Source organism: Hyla sarda, chromosome 2 (genome assembly GCF_029499605.1).
Source record: "Hyla sarda isolate aHylSar1 chromosome 2, aHylSar1.hap1, whole genome shotgun sequence".
Lineage (NCBI taxonomy): Eukaryota > Metazoa > Chordata > Amphibia > Anura > Hylidae > Hyla > Hyla sarda.
In genome coordinates, this window is record NC_079190.1 from 123,251,617 (window position 1) to 123,271,806 (window position 20,190).

Below are 20,190 nucleotides of genomic sequence, written 5' to 3' on the forward strand. Positions count from 1 at the left end.
CCTGGGGATTGACGCCTGGAGGGGATAGGTCGGGAGGCCTCTCTGATTTTTCCGCACGGTCCCACGAGCGGACGTAGATCCCGTAGTAGAGGGATAATAGTGTAAAAGTTATCCACGTACACGTGGTAACCCTTATCTAGTAGTCCGTGCAAAAAGTCCCACACGATCTTTCCGCTGACACCCAAAATGGGGGAACATCATGGGGGTTCAACACGGGAATTCCGACCCTTGTATATTCCATACTTGTAAGTGAACCCGGAGGTACTCTCACAGTTTATACAGCTTCACGCCATATCTCACCCATTTAGATGGGATATATTGGCAGAAAATGAGTCTCCCCTTATAACGGATAAGAGACTCATCTACAGAGAGCTCCCTTTTGGGGACGTAGGTCTCTATAAATTTGGCCCCAAAGGGATCTATGATCGGCCGTATCTTGTACAGCCGGTCCTAAGCAGGATCGCCTTGTGGGGGGGGGGGGGGGGGGGGTGGTTGGACATGCTGTATTATCATTGTAATGCATGCATTTCCTTATGGCCCTAAAACGTCCCCGTGTCATGGCCATACTGTAGAACGGGGTCTGGTAGAGGCCCCAAAACTTCCTCATTTCGGCTGCATTGACGGCTTGCCATCCAGTTAGCCTAGCAAAATGTGAGCCCGGTGAGCGGCAACAAACTGTTGGGCGTACAGGTTTGTCTGTGTCACCATCATTTTGACAAAGTTGTCACTGAAATAATAACTAAAAAAGTATATTTCAGTGAACCCGGCGATGTCAATTTGGATTCCTGGGCTGCCAACAAACCCAGAAATCACGGGCTCAAAATTCTCTGGGATAGTCCTGACAGGCTTACCGGTAGAGGGTACAGGTGGACTTGCCTGGTGGGCCAGCATACTAGTACAGGCAATATGGTCGCTAGTGCTAGTATGGGGCACAGGGTCAGTTGCATGGGGGGGGGTATCTGGCCTCGCACGGCGGCGTCTCCGCAATCATCAGAACTTGATGATGAGGAGGGTGAGGAAGAGACCAGAAAAGTGGGGTCTTCCTCGCCCTCACTGGCACTTTCAGAGTCAGAGGTAAGTAGGGCATATGCTGAAAACGCCCTGTGAGCCATTTCCTAACACTTATAGGAGGGTGTGTGTGTGTGTTTTTTACTTTGTGTATATGTGTAGGGGTGTTCTACTTTATACCTAACGCACGAACAAAAAAAAGAGAGAAAAGAAAAAAACTAAGGGTAAACTTCTAACGCAAAAAAACCTGTGCCAAACAGAGTGTACCTAATCAGTTGTGTGTGCCACTGATTAGGGCTCAGTGGCAGCAGGGGGCACAGAAGACACCAAAAAGAGGGGGGGGGAGGGGAATAAAAAGCACCTGCCTGAACCCTAAAAAAAATGCTGATCAGTTATATATTACTGGCAGGCCTGGAGGGCTCCCCTCCCGCCAATACATTGGATTTGATGGTCGTACAGGATAGCTATGGGAAGAGCATTACTGCTGCCTCACACAGCCTAGGCTGCTGGATGTTCTGGTGACTGTGGTACGTCACCAGATCACCTTGCACTTCCGGGTCATCGGGTCGATATGGGGGGTGTCTCAGGACACCCCCACCCCCGGCGATATTACGGGATGCCTGCTGAATGATTTCAGCAGGCATCCCGTTCCGATCCCGCCCAGCAAGGTACAGGTACGCCCTTGGTCCTTAATCCCCAACAGGATATATATATATGAATATACACAGAAAAACAGAAAAAGGCGGCACTCCAGCATACCTCCCAACTATTGCTGAGAGAAAAGAGGGACAAGCCACGCCACTAACCATGCCCTCAGCCATCCCCCTAACCACTCCCTCAGCCACATCCCTAACCACGCCTGCACATGCAGTATGGGAACACCTATTTAAAGGGGTACTCCGGCGCTTAGACATCTTATCCCCTATCCAAAGGATAGGGGGGATAAGATGCCTGATCGTGGGAGTCCTTCCGCTGGGGACCCCCCGTGATTTTGCACGCAGCACCCCAGTTAAAATCAGTCCCCGGAGCGTGTTCGCTCCGGGTGTGATTACCGGCGACCACAGGGCCGGCGGCGAGTGACGTCATGCCTCCGCCCCGTGTGACGTCACGCTCCGCCTCTCAATGCAAGCCTATGGGAGGGGCGTGACAGCTGTCACACGCCGCCAGCCCTGAGGTCGCCGGTAATCAGACCCAGAGCGAACACGCTCCGGGGACTGATTTAAACTGGGGTGCTGCTTGCAATATCATGGGGGTCCCCAGCGGCGGGACCCCCGCGATCAGGCATCTTATCCCCTATCCTTTGGATAGGGGATAAGATGTCTAAGCGCTGGAGTACCCCTTTAAAGTAAAACTGTCACCAAGTTCACCCACACTAAACCCAGTACACTGGGTTATAGTGTGGGTGAACAGGAGTTCATATATGTGTCACTTACTTTTTTATGTTTTCTTGTCGCCGAGTTGTCGTCCGGCGCATGCACAGTTACACAGCACAGAGCGCTCTCCCGATGCGCTGTCCATAGCAGGGAAATTTAATAGGCGAACAAGGGGGGCGGGCTAAGGCCCCTTCCTCCGGGACCCAAAGCAAGGCTGCCGGCGGGGGACCCGCCTTCAGAGCGCAAGTGAAGGGCAAACAGCGGAACTTTAACAGACGACATCTCGGCGACCACAAAACATAAAAATGTAAGTGACCCATGTTTCCTGTTCACCCACACTATAACCCAGTGTATTGGGTTTAGTGTGGATGAACTTGGTGACAGTTTTCCATTAACAGCAATAATGTTGTCAGTCTGTCATCTAAGTTTAGTAGGACCTTATACTGACAGACTAACAACAACCCCCATCATTACCACTACATACCATATAAGTGATTACATACAGTTATATCAGGTGACAGTAAATATTGAAAAAGACCAGCTCACCGCCTTGTAGACACTCTGACTTGGAGAAACGTATGATATTTCTAGGAAGCACGGAACAGGTATCCAAGCCGCATACTTGATGTGAACAGGTCCATAACGAAAAATGTGCAGATTCCTGCTCCCAAAAAAATATATATAATAGTCCAAAATGTATTTCACATAGTTAAAAAGGATGAAAACCAAAGCATAGCAGAAACGCTGTCGCGTTTCGAACCATCATGGTTCTTTGTCGAACCAACCATGGTTCTTAGTCGAACCAACCATGGTTCTTAGTCATGGCACAGCATCCTTTTTATACTCTAAGCAAACAAGGAGTGAGCACACATGCTTGGATATGAGAACGCCTGTCATTGACGAAAGTTCCGGAGGTGAAAGCGTGAGGTAATTGACCAGGTGAATGTTAATTTGAAAATCCCGATTCTCGGCTTAAACTTTTATGTGTAGATATCCTCTTGGTATTTCACAAAGACGATGTAAATTACATATTTTCAACAACTTGTCTTGTATATACTTCTACATTATGTTTTCACGCATGTCACATACTCCGGGCCTTATATATAGAAATAGACATAGACTGGGAATTGCACTTAAAAAGTTCTTTATCTCCAAATTTATCCATGTACAAAACAGTAGAGATATACAGAACATAATCACCCGGTGCTCAATAGACTGCTCAGAGGTTATTCCACTCGGTGTCTTCAGAACCTTCCATCCCAGACTTGCTGCTTGCTGGACGGTGTGTTCCTGGCCATGTGGACGCTAATTCTGAGGGGGGGTGAAAACGCTCGCTGGCATGCGAGCTGCTGGATGTTTCAGGAGTCTCCTCCCTTTCTCAACATAGTTCCTGTGCACCCACCACCATACACTTATACAGGTACGTTCTCTCGTGAGAATTCATTTCTACATACAAAATATAAAATAATTAAAACCAGGGTTCTGATCGGACAGTATTTATAAAAAGACATTAAAATTACAGCTTTCATTAATTCCCTTAGGTGCTAGAGAATCGAGACAGTGTATCCAAAAAACTTCCCTTTGGTTTAATTTTTTCTTTATCTGTTCACTATTCATACCCTCTATTTCTTCCAGTATTAACCATTTTAGCTCACTTATCTGATGCCCATTCGTGACGAAATGTCTAGCCAGACTCGTTTCCCCAAATTTCTTTCGACTATAATCTTCGGATACACTATCTCCATTCTCTGTTTTCTTCTTAAACAACCTGATGGAGCTTCTATGTTTTTAAGTGCAATTCCCAGTCTATGTCTATTTCTATATATATGGTTTACTACACTCAGGAGACGGAGCCCTGAGATAGACATAGGGAAGCCACCCATTACGTGCACACCTGTGGTCTGATTATGTTGAGAAGTGGATACGTGTTACTATAGCTCCTAGGACCTAGAAGGTGTTTGAAATTTTGGACAGATATATTGCTAAAATGTCATTCGAAACGATTGCAAAATCGACAGATAAAACTGCAGATACTTTTGCTTTTTCTGAGGGGGATCGTGACAGTATTTTAAAGGCAGCGGAAGGTGCTGGCCTTAATTTAAAAGAAACCAGTGTAAATATAAAATTAAATGATGCTAAGAAGTTAAATCAACTAAACAAAAAGGAAGCCAGTTTAACTCTTCATGCTCCAACTCTTACTGAGTATCTCAAGGTACAAAGAATGGCCTTAGGAGTCCGATCACACCAGGGTTATTGCAAGATGATTAGGTATACCAACAAAAATGGTTTGCATTGTGTAACCAGCATTCCCTAGATCTTATGTACCTTACAGTACAACATTTACAACAATCGATTAAAGATATAAAGAAGGAGATAAATGAGATCGAGGAAGAATATAAGAAACAAGAGAAACAAGAAGTTATTGAGAAAACGCAGCAAGAAATTAAAAATAATGTCGATAAGTTAAAATCTTCCATTTTACAGGTTAAACTATCGAAATTTGAGAGAGATACTAAAGATTACATGATAGACAGAGTTTATACATGGGCAGATGAGAGACGTAAATATCGTCGTTCACAAAGAGAGCAACAAGGAGAGTTTGATGCCTTTGATTATGGCTCTACAGATAGCGAATTAAATAACAAGAACAACAACCTAGACAAGATTTTTTAGGAAATCAACAAAAAGGAAAAAGAAAAGACAAAAGGGATATTGGAAACATGGAAGGGATGTATACAAGAGCCCGCAACAAGAAGCAATATCAGAAGATGGTGAGCTCTTAGTTAATCTTTCATCTGTTGAATTAACGGTGGCCCAGAGAAATATAATTAACAATGGACTTGGTTTTGTTCCCTCTGAGAATGTTAGTAATTTTGATTTTTTGATTGACTTCCATAAGTTCTGCAGGTCACTTCGACTTAGGATGTATTTTGGTAATAGTGATAAAGATAGAGAACTGAATGCAGTCGATATACTGAAGAGTAAATTAAATAAAAAAAGTTTGTTTGATCCGAGTGTGAACTGCAGCACTTTGGAAGCATTTCAAAGGGTAGTGATTAAAGAAGTGACAGAGGAATGGAATAAAGAGAAATATAGAAGTAAATGGAATTTATCTAGAGAAGAAAAGATCGCGTTAGAAGAATTAAAAAAGGAAACTACAGTGATTATAAAAAAAAGCAGATAAAGGAGGGGCGACGGTTGTCCAGGATAAAGAGTTGTATATGTCAGAAGCACAGTCTCAATTAAATGTTGAAACTGTTTATGAAAGGTTACATAATGATCCAACAAAAGAGATTAAAAAAGAGGTGGATAATACAATAGAGGAAGCTTTTCTTCAAGGTATAATTGATAAGAATGTAAAAGAATTACTAATTAATAACAATCCTCGTGTCCTCTTTTATATTTGTTACCGAAGATACATAAAGACATGAGTCGACCCCCGGGATGACCTATCGTCTCGGGGGTCGACTCTGGCCTATACCCTTTAGCGGTATATGTGGATGTATATCTCCAAAAAATTGTTAAGAAATTGCCGAACTGTCTGCAGGACACGAATGAATTCCTGGATCATCTAAATGAGGGAAAAATAGATGGTGATATTTTACTCTGTACCTTAGACATCAAAAGCCTTCATACCAATATTCCCACGGATGAGGGAATATTGAGTATAAAAGAGGAATTAATCAAGGATGTTACTCTAAGTAATACCCAGATACAGTTTTTAGTGGATCTGCTAGAACTGATTCTATATAAAAATTACTTTAGATTTGGACAAGATTTCTTTTTACAGCGACAGGGGACTTCGATGGGGTCCCCTGTCGCACCAAGTTTTGCTAATATTTTCATGAGTAAGTTTGAAGAAAAATTTATTCCAGCACACCCATTATCATCTCACGTTAAAAAATGGTTAAGATATGTGGACGATTGTTTTGTTATTTGGACAGGGACCTCAGAGGATTTAATGATATATATATAGTTTTTGAATAGCTGCCATCCGTTAATAGAGTTCACATGTGAATATAGCCCAAACCTTATACACTATCTAGATGTTGAGATACGTTATGATAAAAATGGGTTCGAAACCACCCTCTTTTCCAAGAAGAGTGACCGTAACAATTTGTTACATAAGAATAGTGGCCATTGCTCCACAAGTGTTTAGAGCAGTGATTCCCAACCGTGGTGCGGGATTTTGCTGTGATTTATTAATTTTTTTTAAATATCCCGCCCCGGCCTGCGCGCTTATGACTGGCGGCGCAGGGGGGAAAGGAAGCCTGCGTGCGCACTGCGCACACAGCGTCCCCCTCCCCACTGCGTCCACTGCGTCCCCTGTGTCCCCCTCCCCACTGCGTCCCCTGCGTCCCCCTCCCCCTTCTACCTTGCGGTGCAGTGTGCCGAAAATGGGTCCCTGGGGCGGAACGATCTTCACCTGCGCCGGACTCTCGTGCCTGCCATGGACCTGCAAAGCTGCGCGGACCGGCTTGCTTAAGGTACTGTACCCTTTTCACCCCTCTGTTACCCCTTCTCAACCCTGTCCAACCCCCCCGTCACCCGGGTCCACCGTATACCCCCCCCGGTCACCCATGTCCACCCCCCCTGTCACCCATGTCCACCCCCCCTGTCACCCATGTCCACCCCCCGTCACCCATGTCCACCCCCCGTCACCCATGTCCACACCCCCTGTCACCCAGTCCGCCCCCCCTCCTGTCACCCATGTTCACCCTCCTGTTATCCCTTTCACCCCCTCTTGTCACCCATGTTCACCCCCTCCTGTCATCCCTTTCACTCCCATCCACCCTCATGTTACCCATGCTCACCCTCATCCACCCTCCTGTCACCCATGTTCACCCTCCTGTCATCCCTTTCACTCCCATCCACCCTCCTGTCACCCATGTCACCCTCATCCATCCTCCTGTCACCCATGTTCACCACCCTCCTGTCACCCCTGTTCACACCCATGTTCACCCTCCTGTCATCCCTTTCACTTCCGTCCACCCCCTCCTGTCACCCATGTTCACCCCCTACTGTCATCCCTTTCACTCCCGTCCCCCCCCTGTCCACCCTCCTGTCACCCATGTTCACCCTCATCTACCCTCCTGTCACCCCTGTCCACCACCCTCCTGTCACCCCTGTCCACCACCCTCCTGTCATCCCTTTCACCCCCCATCACCCATGTCCACCCCCGTCCACCCTCCTGTCATCCCTGTCACCCCCATCCACCCTTCTGTCATCCCTCTGTCATCCATGTTCACCCTCCTGTCGACCCATGTCCACTCCTCTGCACCCCTGTCCACTCCTCTACACCTCTCTGTCACCCATGTACGCTCCTCTATACCCCTGTCCACTCCTCTAAACCCCTCTGTACACTCCTCTACACCCCTCTGTCACCCATGTACGCTCCTCTACACCCCTGTCACCCATGTACGCTCCTCTACACCCCTCTGTCCGCTCCTCTACACCCCTCTGTCCGCTCCTCTACACCTCTCTGTCCCCTCCTCTACACCCCTGTCACCCATGTACGCTCCTCTACACCCCTCTGTCCACTCCTCTACACCCGTCACCCATGTACGCTCCTCTACACCCGTCACCCATGTACACTCCTCTACACCCGTCACCCATGTCTGCTTCTCTACACCCGTCACCCATGTACACTCCTCTACACCCCTCTGTCACCCATGTACACTCCTCTACACCCGTCACCCATGTCTGCTTCTCTACACCCCTCTGTACACTCCTCTACACCCCTGTCACCCATGTACGCTCCTCTACACCCCTGTCACCCATGTACGCTCCTCTACACCCCTCTGTCCACTCCTCTACACCCCTGTCACCCATGTCTGCTTCTCTACACCCCTCTGTACACTCCTCTACACCCCTGTCACCCATGTACGCTCCTCTACACCCCTCTGTCTGCTCCTCTACACCCCTGTTATCCATGTACGCTCCTCTACACCCCTCTGTCCGCTCCTCTACACCCCTTTCACCCATGTAGGCTCCTCTACACCCCTCTGTCCGCTCTTCTACACCCCTTTCACCCATGTACGCTCCTCTACACCCCTCTGTCCACTCCTCTACACCCGTCACCCATGTACGCTCCTCTACACCCCTCTCTCCACTCCTCTATACCCCTCTACACCTCCTGTCACCCATGTTCACCACCCTCCTGTCACCCCTGTTCACACCCATGTTCACCCTTCTGTCATCCCTTTCACTCCCGTCCACCCATGTTCACCCCCTCCTGTCATCCCTTTCACTCCCGTCCCCGTCCCTGTCCACCCTCCTGTCACCCATGTTCACCCTCATCCACCCTCCTGTCACCCCTGTCCACCACCCTCCTGTCATCCCTTTCACTCCCGTTCACCCCCCATCACCCATGTCCATCCCCGTCCACCCTCCTGTCATCCCTGTCACCCCCGTCCACCCTTCTGTCATCCATGTTCACCCTCCTGTCGACCCATGTCCACTCCTCTACACCTCTCTGTCACCCATGTACGCTCCTCTATACCCCTCTGTCCACTCCTCTAAACCCCTCTGTACACTCCTCTACACCCCTCTGTCACCCATGTACGCTCCTCTACACCCGTCACCCATGTACGCTCCTCTACACCCCTCTGTCCGCTCCTCTACACCCCTCTGTCCACTCCTCTACACCACTGTCACCCATGTACGCTCCTCTACACCCCTCTGTCCACTCCTCTACACCCGTCACCCATGTACGCTCCTCTACACCCGTCACCCATGTACACTCCTCTACACCCCTCTGTCCACTCCTCTACACCCCTGTCACCCATGTCTGCTTCTCTACACCCGTCGCCCATGTACACTCCTCTACACCCCTCTGTCACCCATGTACACTCCTCTACACCCCTGTCACCCATGTCTGCTTCTCTACACCCCTCTGTACACTCCTCTACACCCCTGTCACCCATGTACGCTCCTCTTCACCCCTCTGTCTGCTCCTCTACACCCCTGTACGCTCCTCTACACCCCTCTGTCCACTCCTCTACACCCGTCACCCATGTCTGCTTCTCTACACCCCTCTGTACACTCCTCTACACCCCTGTCATCCATGTACGCTCCTCTACACCCCTCTGTCCGCTCCTCTACACCCCTTTCACCCATGTACGCTCCTCTACACCCCTCTGTCCGCTCTTCTACACCCCTTTCACCCATATACAATCCTCTACACCCCTCTGTCCACTCCTCTACACCCCTGTCACCCATGTACACTCCTCTACACCCCTCTCTCCACTCCTCTATACCCCTCTGTACACTCCTCTACACCCGTCACCCATGTACGCTCCTCTACACCCCTGTCACCCATGTACGCTCCTCTACACCCCTCTGTACACTCCTCTACACCCCTGTCACCCATGTACGCTCCTCTACACCCCTCTGTACACTCCTCTACACCCCTGTCACCCATGTACACTCCTCTACACCCCTCTGTCACCCATGTACACTCCTCTACACCCCTGTCACCCATGTCTGCTTCTCTACACCCCTCTGTACACTCCTCTACACCCCTGTCACCCATGTACGCTCCTCTTCACCCCTCTGTCTGCTCCTCTACACCCCTGTACGCTCCTCTACACCCCTCTGTCCACTCCTCTACACCCGTCACCCATGTCTGCTTCTCTACACCCCTCTGTACACTCCTCTACACCCCTGTCATCCATGTACGCTCCTCTACACCCCTCTGTCCGCTCCTCTACACCCCTTTCACCCATGTACGCTCCTCTACACCCCTCTGTCCGCTCTTCTACACCCCTTTCACCCATATACAATCCTCTACACCCCTCTGTCCACTCCTCTACACCCCTGTCACCCATGTACACTCCTCTACACCCCTCTCTCCACTCCTCTATACCCCTCTGTACACTCCTCTACACCCGTCACCCATGTACGCTCCTCTACACCCCTGTCACCCATGTACGCTCCTCTACACCCCTCTGTACACTCCTCTACACCCCTGTCACCCATGTACGCTCCTCTGCACCCCTCTGTCTGCTCCTCTACACCTCTCTGTCCACTCCTCTACACCCCTGTCACCCATGTACGCTCCTCTACACCCCTCTGTACACTCCTCTACACCCCTGTCACCCATGTACACTCCTCTACACCCCTGTCACCCATGTACGCTCCTCTACACCCGTCACCCATGTACTCTCCTCTGCACCCCTCTGTCTGCTCCTTTACACCTCTCTGTCCACTCCTCTACACCTCTCTGTCCACTCCTCTACACCCCTCTGTCCACTCCTCTACACCCCTGTCACCCATGTCTGCTTCTCTACACCCCTGTCACCCATGTACTCTCCTCTACACCCCTCTGTCCACTCTTCTACACCCGTCACCCATGTCTGCTTCTCTACACCCCTGTCACCCATGTACACTCCTCTACACCCCTCTGTACACTCCTCTACACCCCCCTGTCCACTCCTCTACACCTCTGTCACCCATGTACTCTCCTCTACACCCCTCTGTCCACTCTTCTACACCCCTGTCACCCATGTCTGCTTCTCTACACCCGTCACCCATGTACGCTCCTCTGCACCCCTCTGTCTGCTCCTCTACACCCCTGTCACCCATGTACGCTCCTCTACACCCCTCTCTCCACTCCTCTACACCCCTGTCACCCATGTATGCTCCTCTACACCCCTCTGTACACTCCTCTACACCTCTGTCACCCATGTACGCTCCTGTACACCTCTCTGTACACTCCTCTACACCCCTGTCACCCATGTACACTCCTCTACACCCCTTTGTCACCCATGTATGCTCCTCTACACCCGTCACCCATGTATGCTCCTCTACACCCCTTTGTCACCCATGTACGCTCCTCTACACCTCTCTGTCCACTCCTCTACACCCCTGTCACCCATGTATGCTCCTCTACACCCCTATGTCCACTCCTCTACACCCCTTTCACCCATGTACGCTCCTCTACACCCCTCTGTCCACTCCTCTACACCCCTGTCACCCATGTACGCTCCTCTACACCCCTCTGTCCACTCCTCTACACCTCTGTCACCCATGTACGCTCCTGTACACCCCTCTGTTCGCTCCTCTAAACCCCTTTGTCAGCCATGTCCACCCCTCTACATCCCTCTGTCACCCATGTACACTCTTCTACACCCCTCTTTCACCCATTTAAAAAAAAGTTCGGCGCCTAATAGATTTGTTTTGCAGGTTTAACGGTGAAGAATTGTGTGTGGAAGAAATCGTAATGATGGCCGGACCAGATGGAGAAGAGAAGACAACATTGCAAATTAGAGAAGACGTCATTGGTGAGTTGCTGTATAAAGCAGCACTTTAAACTACATACCCACTGATAAATAGATATAGTGCATTGTATTTTTTACCATTTTCCCCCTTCCTTTTTTTTTTTTGCTCGTCAACCTCTGTAGCGGTGCCCCGCGGAATTTTTTTTTTTCGAGGTGTGCCCCGACCCGAAAAAGGTTGGGAAACACTGGTTTAGAGGAATACCGAAAGGCCAAATGATACGGGCTAAACAAATTTTTAGTACGGAAGAAGTATATGTTAAAAATAAAGAGATGTTAATTAAAAAGTTCGTACAGAGAGGAATCTGTCGCCTACTATGGGGGGAATCTGCCGCCTACTATGGGGGGAATCTGCCGCCTACTATGGGGGGAATCTGCAGCCTACTATGGGGGGAATCTGCCGCCTACTATGGGGGGGAATCTGCCGCCTACTATGGGGGGGAATCTACCGCCTACTATGACAGTATATTATATAGTGCATTATATAGAGTTCTGAGGAGAGGGGACCCATGAAAGACATTGAACAGCATCTGACACACAGGATGGGCAGGAGTACAGAAGAACACGTGATTCTGTACTGGGTCACCACATAACTGTATGTCCATAGCAGCAGAACATGACCGCAATCCTGCACTCACTGTTCGGGTCATAGTGCTCCTCTTTGGGACCTCCAGCAGACGAGCAGACAAGTTCAACGTGGGGCGCTCAGAGGTGACTGCCGACGGTTTTGCGCACAGAGATGATGCGCTTCTTCTGGCCTCGTTAACTTTATTGCGCTGTGCGGGTAAAATAGTGCTAAAATAAAAATAAGCTGTGATCATGTGACCATATGACACGTACCGCAGATACCGGTAAAGAAATAAACATCAAGTATAAACCTTCACCATAACTTATGACTAAAACCACCACCTACACCATAGTGGACATCTACTGGGCTTGTGTAATTCATAGAAAAGGAGACATATCGAGCCTGTCATTCAATCCTAGTGGGCCCTGTGCATCTAAACGCAATATCCAATGGGCTTCCGCCTGCATTAATAAACGGCTCCTGTCTATCCTTCTCTAACATCTGTCAACTCGCTCCAGTCCCCCGAATTTTAAATTATCATAATTACCTTTGTGGATTTCTTGCATATGATGCACAAATCTGGGGGAGCCTCCCCTTTCTTTATGGAATACAGATGCTATCTTATCCTCACTCGGAGCGGCTGCTCTGTCTTCCCGATATAGTACTTAGAACAGCTTCACATCATAATATAAACCACAAAAGAACTTCTGCATATGATCATTTCTTTGACTACATAGTCACATCATCCTAGAATGCCACCTTTGAAGTTAACAGTATACTTACATTGGGGGCATGATCCACACTTTCTATTCCCTTTTGGAAAGTTCATAGTCAACAAATTTTTCCTGCTTGTTGCTCTGGTGCGAACTCTTTTTAAAAAAAATCTTGGATAGTACTATTCCTTCTAATTGTGACCACAGGTCTATTGTTAGCAATATCAGCTATATCGGGGTTAGACATTAATAAGTGCCAGTTGTTTGAGATGGTGGCCTTGATAGTCGCATTAAGGGGATTATTTTTGCATACAAAGAAAAATCTCTTATTACACTCACTCACAGGGGCTCTATTAACTTTGGCAAAAGCCTGGTTAATAACTCTCTCAGGGTATCCGATCTTAGTGAGTCTTTCTCATAGTTCACTTGCTTGTCTACCAAAGTTATATGGATGATATCCTGGTGATTTGTGAAGGTTCCAAAGAGAAGTTTGATGAATTTGTGTCGTTCCTAAATTCAGAGAATAACATGAATATGGGGGGCTCTAGAATTCCTGGACTTAAAACTATTGGCAGAATGAGATTGATTAAAAACACAGTTATATAGAAAAGAAGTGGCAAAAAATTCCATTTTATATTATAATAGCTCTCATCCAGCTCCTGTAAAGAATGGGATCCCTTATAGCCAGTTTTTAAGACTCAGGAGGAACAATAGTGACCATGAAGACTTTGTGAGACAATCAACTGAACTATCATAAAGATTCACTAAGAGAGGATACCCTGAGAGAGTTATTAACCAGGCTTTTTCCAGAGCTAATGTGGCATATAGGAATAATTTAATTTGTATCATCAAGCCTAGAGCCCCTGTGAGTGAGGATAATAAGATATTTTTCTTTGTATTTAAGAATAGTCCCCTTGGAGGAGGTGGTGACGACATCCCTGTTGGAAGATCACAATTGTTTTTGGGAATATAATATGTCTCACCCCAGCAAGTTAGTGCAATGGGATGCTTATAAGGCTCATGTTAGGGGGGATTTTGTGGCTGGGGTTGCCAGGTGGACAGCGGCATATTCGGCTAGGGAAACTGCGCTGGGGTTTTGGAAGCGGAGGTGGTAAGGAACCCTTCCCCTGACGTTGAACGTAAATGGTTATCTGCCCAGAGGGCACTCCTGATCCTTCAGAGAGAAAAGGTTCAAAAGAGGATGGTGGACATGAAGGCAGCCATATTCGAATTTGGGGATAAAAATGGTAGGTTGTTGGCATATTTGGCTAGAGAGAGCAGGCCAGTGGTCACTATTCCTTGCATTAGGGGGGCTTCTGGGATTTTGGAATCTGACCCTAGCGCTATTAATAATGTATTTCGGGACTTTTATAATGGTCTCTATGCCTCTCCATTGCAGGCTGTGCCGGAAGGCTTAGTGTCATTTTTGAGGGCTTTGCCTCTTATGCCCTTGACTACGGCTCAGGCAGCTGATCTAGATGCCCCTTTTTCTGATGAGGAAGTTTCTATGGCTATTGCTTCTCTGCAGACGGGGAAAACTCTGGGGTTAGATGGGATGATTGGAGATTGATACAGGGCAAATGAGGATCGGCTGATACCTATTCTACAGAACCTTTTTAGTGTGGCTATGGAGACTGGGAGGCTCCCTGATTCCATGAGGGAGGCCCTTATTGTGGTTCTTCCCAAATCGGGAAAGGATCTGACTTTGCCAGATTCTTACAGACCTATTTCCCTCCTTAATGTAGATATCAAACTTCTGGCAAAAATATTTGCTGATCGGTTATGAAGGGTCATAGCCGCTATTGTTCACCCTGACCAGACGGGCTTTATGTCAGGGAGAGCCACGGACATTAATGTCCAGTGCTTGCATCTTAATATAGCCGCTGCAGAAGGTGTTGCCTCTAGGGGATACGTAGTCACTCTAGATATAAACGCCAAAAGAGAGACCAAACAGCCACAATGTTAGTAACAAAGGGTGAACAAACTTTATTAAAGATACAATATATAAAAACATGTAAGTTGACTGGTACCACAAAGACTCAGGAAGAAGAGATGAGGTAGAGGATATTCATTTAATGGTTAGACACATGTAAACAGGAACAAAGGTGCAGGCTAGGATATCAGGAATGATATACATTAGATAAACATAAGTAATAGGTCACTAATAAAGCACCATATGCTGCCGGTATCTGCGGGAAACCAAAGGTATTCTCTCCAGCATATACCTACATCAAAGAATGGAGCAAAATACAGCAGGTACAATTAAATACAGCTCAAATTAGAGTAAAAGTACAAGCACATGACCAGGGCACCTATAAAGCTCCTCCTCTCACCTCAAACCCTGAACGCGTTTTCACATATAATTGCTTCGTCAGGGGGCGTGATATGTATAAGGCTTTTGACTCTGTGGAATGGGTGTATCTTTGGGTTGTCCTGGGGGTCCATTGGTTTGGTCCACGGTTCCAGATGTGGGTACGCTTGCTATATGATAGTCCTAGAGCTAGGGTATGAACCAATCTAGAGGTCTCTGAGTCCTTCCAACTGGGTAGGGGTATGAGGCAGGGCTGTGCCCTGTCCCCCTTTTTATTTGCCCTAGCAATAGAACTGCTTGCAGCAGCCATCAGATCATCCTCTTGTATCCAAGGGGTACGTAGGGGTTCCCTAAAGGAGAAAGGTTCCATGTATGCAGATGACACATTGGTTTATTTGGCTGATGTTCAGGGTTCCCTGGGGGCCTTGTTTGTCCTCTTAGACAAATTTAGTTCCGTCTCCGGTCTTAAAGTTAACTGGGCTAAGTCTTCTTTGATGCCACTATTGGTGGCTGCGGACCATATTCAGTCTCTCCCTCATGGGTTGTACATGGTTACTCAATTTAGATATTTGGGAATGGAAGTTTCTGCATGTGTGAGGGACTATGTCAGGTTGAATTTAGATCCGGTTTTGTCACTGGTGTCGTTCAAGCTTCAGGCCTGGTCCATGTTGCCCCTTTCCCTGGCTGGCACAATTAATATATTTAAGATGATATACTTACCTAAGTTTTTGTACCTCTTTCACCTTTCCTCAGTGATTCCTCCTAGGAAGTACTTTGTAAAGCTGAGTGGCAATTTGAGATGCTTCTATTGGCAGGATAAACCGCCGCAATTGGGTCAGGCACTGCTCCAGGCTTCCAAACAGCGAGGTGGCTTAGCTGCACTTAACATGTACGATTAATTTTTAGCATCTCAATTGGTGTATGCTGCCTGGTGGATCGACCTGGATCTGGCAAATGCATCTACTGCCCTAGCAGGAGCCCTCATGGGTTTGTATGAAACCTTGAATACCCTATACAGATAAACTTCTCATTCTAGGTTGTTGGCCCCTATAAAAATAGTGGCAGAGGTGTGGTCAGTAGTCTCCAGACGCTTTCCATTGCCGGTAATGTCTCCTAGAGCACCTCTGTGAGGGAACCCACATTTTGAGCACCTGCAGGAGCTGGAAGCTGCCAGCTTCTGGAGTGATCATGGAGTCAAATTTGCCATGCATGTTTGGGGAATTCCCCTCTTTCTCAGAATTAGGAGACTGCATTAATCTCCCTAGAGGTGCTCAATTTCGGTACTTCCAGCTGAGACATGCATTAGTGGCGCAGTTTGGCTCTCTTGATGTGACCCCAGCTTTCTCGGATGTGGAGCTACTTCTGGGCACCACAGACCTCTCGAAACCTTTGACTCAGGCATATGCATTACTTTAATCGGTGGGCCCTGACCCATTTGAGTTGGCTTTTGTAAAGTGGGTGGTTGGTTTTCCTGATCTGTTGAAGGACCAGTGGAGAGAAGTTACTAAAACCTATTACCCTATAATGGTCAGTGCTAGGGATATGCTTATCCAAGCTAGATTGTTACTTCGTCTATATTACACTTCAGTCTAGCTGTCCCGTATAGGAGTTTCTTCTTCTGACTCTTGTTTTAGGTGTCACGCGGATGTGGGCTCTCTTATACATGCTATGTGGAGTTGCCCTTGTGTGGAACCCTTTTGGGAGAGGTGATGCAGTTCTTGACAGATCACTTAGAGTTTCCCTATGTGTTTTCCCCTGTTTTATGTCTGTTAGGTGTTATTAATGATCTGGCTCCTATTCATTCGGTTTCTATTGTTCTGTGCTCGTAAGGTTCTGATTATGGCCTGGAAGGATACCTCTCCTCCTCCTATCGCGAGGTGGTTTAATCTGGTTAATAAATATGTACCGATGTATTGGACTCTCTTATGCGCTTATCTCTTCCTGAGTCCTGATGCTCCGGCAGTATGTGTGTATGTCTGACTGTGTGTATGTCTTTTGTCTTGATGGTTGTTCAGGTGCGGACCTCCACAATTTTCCACTTCTGTGATGCCTCACTATAATGAATTTTCCTCTGTTATTGTGGGGGTTGGGGAGCTCTGTGCTTGAACTAAATGTTATTGTATGTTTGTTTATTTTATATCAAAACAGTTATAAATAAATACTTTAAAAAAAAGAAAAATGATAGTCCCCTTATCGCGACTATCAAGGCCACCATCTCAAACAACTGGCACTTATTAATGTCTAACCCCGATATAGCGGATACTGCTAACAGTAGACATGTAGTCACATTTAGAAGGAATAGTACTATCCAAGATTTTTTGAAAATGTAAAAGAGTTTGAACCAAAGCAACAAGCAGGAAAATTGGTTGACTATGAACTTTCTAAAAGGGAATAGAAAGTGTGGATCATGCCTCCAATGTAAGTTTAATGTTAACTCCAAAGGTGGCATTCTAGGAGGATGTGACTATGTAGTCAAAGAATTGATTATATGCAGAAGTTCTTTTGTGGTTTATTTTATGATGTGAAGCTGTTCTCAGTTCTACATCAGGAAGACAGAGAGGCAGCTCAGAGTGAGGATACAAGCGCATCTGTATTCCATAAAGAAAGGGGGAGGCTCCCCCACATTTGTGCATCATATGCAAGAAGTGCACAAAGATAATTATGATAATTAAAAATTGGGGGACTGGAGCGAGTTGGCAGATGTTCGAGAAGGATAGACAGGAGCCGTTTATTATTGCAATAGGAAGCCCATTGGATATTGCGTTTAGATGCACAGGGCCCACTAGGATTGAATGACAGGCTCGATCTGTCTCCTTTTCTATGAATTACACAAGCCCAGTAGATGTCCACTATGGTGTAGGTGGTAGTTTTAGTCATATGTTATGGTGAAGGTTTACAGTTTATGTTTATTTCCTTACCGGTATCAGCGGTACCTGTCATATGGTCACGTGATCACAGCTTTGCACTATTTTACCCGCACAGCTTGATGACATTAATGAGGCCGGAAGAAGCAGGATTGCTGTCATGTTCTGCTACTATTGATTTTGACTACACTATTGCTGTGTCCTAGCACAACCGCCAGTCGTTTGCTGATCCAAGTACCTGCAGTCTGTATCCAGGTTCCATAGGTGTGAGCTATTCAGAAATACGAGGTGTGAATTCAGTTGCGATTTGCGCCGATTGCCGACATGGGGGTTCTGATAACCCCCCTGGGCATTTTGGCGCAGGGTGCCTGCTGAGTGATATCAGCTGACACCCCGGTCCGAACCAAAATTCCCACGGGCATACAGGTACGCCCTGGGTCCCTAAGTACCAGGGACCAAAGGCATACTTGTACGCCCTGGGTCCCTATGTGGTTAATTAACATTATATATTAATAGTTTTGACATTTAGGCATGCGGTGCTACAACAAATGTTTATGTTTATTTTTGTTTACATTATTTTAATTATAAAATGGGAAAAAGGGGTAACTTATTGGGGGTGAGGAATTTATACACATTTATTACCTGCGCCATCTTAATTCCCGCCCTCCCCTGTGACCTCCTGCTGCTGTACCAATAAACTGGCCTGTGTCTTTCTCCAACAGCAGGCTCAGGTGTGCAGTGCAGGCAGGGTCTCGGCAGGTCTGGGCACCTTACTAGTCAGTCCCAGCAGTCACCGTAGGGCACTAATTTAAAGCGGCTGCTGTGCCAATTGTCTGTTCGGCAACTCGGGTAGCAGCCACTGCAGAACAGTGACCAGCAGCAAACTGCTGAGTAAATGCACGCCCATGCCACTATGTTAATCCAATTATCCAGCATGCATGGCTGCCTCCCATAGACATGAATGAAGGGGGCGTGGCGTCACGTCTCTGTCTCGGGCACAGAATGCCGGAAGCTGCACCTAGATTGCAGGGGGTCCCAGAGGCTCAATGGATCTTGCCAGAAGAAGGCATAAAATGCTGCCCCTGCTGCTCTATAAAAGGGCTCTCAGAGGCTACTTTTCGGGTAGTGTACCTCCTAGTGAGAGATCATTAACTGCTAGACATACCTGTACGATGCATTCCAAAACATTTTGCCAAGTTAACAGACTTTGAGCAGAGGGAGTACATCATTGGATGGAAAGAAGAAGCATGGTCATGTCAATAAATTGTCATTCTGAAAAACTGTTAGGAGGTCTTTGGAGCAGAGGTTATGTGAGGGCATGCACTCAGGGTTACCATGCTCAGTGCTGACTAGACAGACCACCATTAGAAAGGGTATTTTGATCTGCCCTCAAGCATGAGCATCTCCCTCAGTTTGTAGTCATGGCAACCATGTCCTTGTCCATTGTCAGCCAGCCTGCAGTGGTGTTGTGCATGATAAACCTGGACTACCACAGACTGAATTAATTCAGGTTCTGTTTGGGATCTGACAATGGTTGGGTTAGGATACGGAGGCCTCATAGTGAGCGTTTCAATCCTGCCTTTACTGTGGAGCAAGACACTACCACAACAGCTTGTGTGATCATGTGAAGCAATTGCAAGTGACAGTCAACCCTAGTAGTGATGAGGGTTACCAACAGCTCAGCAATATGTGCAAGACATCCTGCAACCACATGTGCTGCCTCTCATGACTGGGCTTCCAGCTGGTATTTTTCAACAGAATAATACCCACACACAGTTAGGAAGTTTTGTAATCTGACATTCCTGGGAAAACCTAAGCCTACACGATAACCAGATTTATCACCAATTTTGCATTTATGGCAAGCCATCAATGGCAATCTATGAGTGCAGGATCTACAGGACAAGCTGTAACATCTGTGGGTAACTGTGCTGCAGGATGCCATAGAGACCCTGTATGCAAACTGTATCTCAACTTGTATGCAATTTGCCCAATAAATGTATCTTTTTTTTTAAACGTTTATATTGTAGTTTCATACCTATATCATCATTACAGTCACACATACAGAGATGTATTTG

At 47.1% G+C, this 20,190-nt stretch overlaps 1 protein-coding gene across 1 annotated transcript in view; it reads right to left on the reverse strand.

Annotated features, from left to right (window-relative positions):
- Nucleotides 1-19,568, reverse strand: part of AKAP11 (A-kinase anchoring protein 11) — a 107,913-nt gene extending 88,345 nt beyond the window's left edge. The window contains exon 1 of the mRNA XM_056555447.1: nt 19,281-19,568. The gene's annotated coding sequence lies outside the window, so the exon portion shown is untranslated. The remainder of the gene's footprint in view (nt 1-19,280) is intronic.
- Between the last annotated feature and the right edge of the window lie 622 nt (nt 19,569-20,190).